Source organism: Spinacia oleracea, chromosome 4, assembly GCF_020520425.1.
Source record: "Spinacia oleracea cultivar Varoflay chromosome 4, BTI_SOV_V1, whole genome shotgun sequence".
Lineage (NCBI taxonomy): Eukaryota > Viridiplantae > Streptophyta > Magnoliopsida > Caryophyllales > Amaranthaceae > Spinacia > Spinacia oleracea.
In genome coordinates, this window is record NC_079490.1 from 124175708 (window position 1) to 124179339 (window position 3632).

General features: G+C 35.9%; 1 long non-coding RNA gene across 1 annotated transcript; it reads right to left on the reverse strand.

The window, feature by feature from the left end:
- Positions 1 to 1866: 1866 nt before the first annotated feature.
- LOC130459790 (uncharacterized) lies at positions 1867 to 3252 on the reverse strand. The gene is made up of 2 exons (XR_008919392.1): positions 2797 to 3252; positions 1867 to 2227 (listed from the first exon to the last, which is right to left on the reverse strand). It is a non-coding gene; the product is annotated as an uncharacterized lncRNA (long non-coding RNA).
- Positions 3253 to 3632: the final 380 nt, after the last annotated feature.

The window sequence follows — 3632 nt, forward strand, 5'->3', positions numbered from 1 at the left end:
ATGAACATTCTTCGTGCATATACACTGTTTCATCCACTAAGGCTCAGATGGAGGGAATGCATCAACAGATGAACAATGAGCTGTTACAACTTGCTGAGGAGAGATGCAACTTGGATCTCCGTAACAAAGAGCTAGAGAAAAGAGCTCTTTCATCAGAAGCCGCACTTCGAAGGGCAAGATTAAATTATTCAATTGCTGTGAATAAGTTACAAAAAGACCTTGAAGTTCTTTCTTCACAGGTACACTCTATGTATGAGACAAATGAAAATCTTGTACGTAAAGCTTTTTCAGAAGTTTCACAACCATTGCTTCAAGATGCTGTGCCGAGTGACCTTGCTAGAGGCTCTGATACTGACAGTTTTATGATGTCCCAGAGTCATAGTATGAGTGTCAAAAATCAACTTCTGGGAACTGATAGGCTCTTGGAGAACTTAAAGATGTCTCTCAAATCGCAGGAGGAGCTGTATGGGAAGATACAGGAAGAACTTTGCGAAATGCATCTTGCAAATGTACATCTTGATGTGTTGTCAATCACACTTCATGAAGCTTTAGTAGAAGCAGATTTGGGGAGGACATTTGCACAGGCAGAGATGCATGAATTTGCCAAGCAGCTGGAGCTTTCGTCGAGGGCCAATTTTTTTTAACCAGTATGTAACTTATGATATTAATGGTTAAAGGTCTGTCTTGGAGACCATGAAAGAGCAAATGGATATACTATTATGGCCTTATGGTGGAATGGATTGTATGCTCTGTGTAGTTACTGGCCTTTTCTTGTTCAAGTGTAGAATTATGAGTATGAAATTATTGGTTTATTAAAAAGATAATCTGCCTAAGTTTAGTGTTTCATCTTCATTGATATTTGACATTAATCTTAAACTTGCCTACTATTGATTTATGACTTCCTTAAAATTGTAGTCTGTTCACTTCTATGAAGAAAATTAATCTTGCTTATGTCAACTATAGTTGTTCTGCATCCGATGTAAATATAGTTGTTCTATTGATAGTGGTGGTGAATATGAATAAATAATTTAGCGCAAGAGTAGAATTGCATGAAGGCCTACATGGAACATCTGATGTAATCCTATAGCATGATATCCAAATTTGCTTGGTGTATAGGTTGGCACCTGCATTGAAGCCTTCACAATGACCTACTAACTGTCTCTTCTATTTTTCTCCCTTTTGTTTCTGTTAGTCTAGCCTACTTTCTAGTTTGATCTGTTTCAAATGGACTGTCCAAATTTTTCAGTTTACTCTTCCACTTATGAGTTTTCCTAGTCTTATTAATATGCATGGTTTTCATCAACTAGAACAGTGGTGGACCTCATGGTGAAATTAAAGGAATAATTAACGGTTTTTTCATGAAATGCCCCTAAGGTTTGCAATAATGCACCAAATACCCCTGCGCGTTTCAAAATTCATAGAATACCCCTATTTTTTCAAAACTGTTCACCAAATACCCCTATTATGACTTTCCGTTAGTCCTCCGTTAAGTCATGTTTAAAATTCATAAAATACACCTACATATAAAGTTTTTGCATAGTATACACCTATTTATAAAGTTGTTTGCACCAAATACCCAAACTGCTTTTAAACTGCAGAATTTGAATCTAACGGCTATTTTGCATTTCTAATTTTCCTAGCAAAGTAACAATGAAGTAGAGCAGTTTGTAACAAATTTCCATTAATAAACAGAAGAAGTTTGCAATGCAAACCAACTTTAATTAACCATTAGACACTCAGTTTCAAATTCAAGTACTTAGAAGAGACAGAACAAGTATTAATTGTAAGTTAAATAAGACATAATATACAAATGGCTACTGCCACAGTAACTGGTAGTACATAAATTAATTGTAAGTTAAATTAGGCTTTATTTTTCTTATACAACATGAGCAAACTCTTAATACAGAATACGGTATAAGTAGATATATGTAAGCCCTCGTTGCATCTATATCTAAAACTCGCTTTTTCCCACCCGCCCACCAAAAGTGTTTAACAAGAAATACAAATTACATAAGCTTCCTTCAGTGCCTTATGATATGTATCTATTGCCAAAGAGGACTCAGAGTTCTCTTACAACTGATCCTTCTTTCTTGACCCGCCTTCTCCATACCACCTTCCTATAAGAAGTAAGTAAGTTGCTCATTTCTTGACCCTCCTTCTCCATAGAGCTCCTTCCACTGCTTTAGTTCGTTCAGTACTGCACCCTCATAAGCAAAACTATCAGAAACTGCAGTACAGGAAGTGCAAAGTTGTAAGATTTAACATTTTATATAGTGTTTGAAATAAATTTTCAAGTTCATATTCTTGGATTTTACAATTCATTACTTGGTTCTTTGCTTGCCTCAGATCCTCCATGTTTAGAGGCCTCAAAATAACCAATTAAACCTCTGAATAAACAAACATTAATACGAACTCCTGATAACTCACAAGTAAATTACTAATTAGGCTTAATCCACAATCCACAATATCAATATTAAGGGATCTGTAGACAACAAATTCATTTCTGGAATCTATCATTAAAAGGAAGGAAAAATAGACAAAATCAAATTATCATGTTAAATTGAATTAAATTTCCACAAAAATTCATCTCAAAGTAACACAACCCAAAAATCTCATTCTCAAAAATTAAACTTCAAATTTCCAATAATCCCACCAATCTCAATAAATATACAAAATAATAAAAGCAATTTGCATCTTAAGTACCCCTAAATTTTTTATTCCCTGCAAATTTGCAACCACAATTACAAACGCGAAATCAAGAGAAAGAGAAGAAAGAGAGATTAGCAGAGAATTGACCATCTGGATCGAATTGAAAATGAAGGGAGATGTTCTTGGAGGTTTCAACCCACCAAACAGGACCCACTTCTTCAACCTTCTGCAACTTCTCAGGTTCCTTCCTCTTCTTGGAGTTTGCGGAATTGGCCAGCCTTCAACCTTCGTCGGCGACAATGGTGGATTCGCCGGACTTCCCACCACTTGCACCACCAAATCACTGGAAGAAGATCAATGGCTGTTGATGAATTGGGGGTGAGATCGAACCCTCATGGAGCCTTGTGTTTCTGAGTAATTTGAGGTGAATCTGCCATTGATGAATTGGGGGTGAGATCGAAATCGCTTCAAATATCCCCTTTTTATCCCGAATTCACCCAAAGAACACCCAGATTTTGTAGCGTTTGAGTAGAATTCAAGGAAGAAGAACAGGGGAGATGAGAGAGAAAGCGAAGAAGATTGAGATTTTTTTTTTTTTCTTTAGGGTTTTTCATCCTTAATAGCCCCAAATATGAATTAAGGGTAGAATGGTAAAACACAGCTAACGGCAGGCTAACGTCCGTTAAGTACATGTGCATTTAATGTACAGTACGGAAAAATAGGGGTATTCTATGAGTTTTGAAACGCGCAGGGGTATTTGGTGCATTATTGCAAACCTCAGGGGCATTTCATGAAAAAACCGAATAATTAATTTTACTTTTCTATCTCGAATGTAAAATCTATGTGTCAGAGCTTTTGTTTTGAAACAAATTACAAATTCTTAAGATATGCTGACCTCACTGTCAGCTTCAGGTCTACATTGTATTTAACTTTAATGTTCAAGTTTCTTTAAGATCTAAAGTATTGCTTATGTGTTCCTTTTT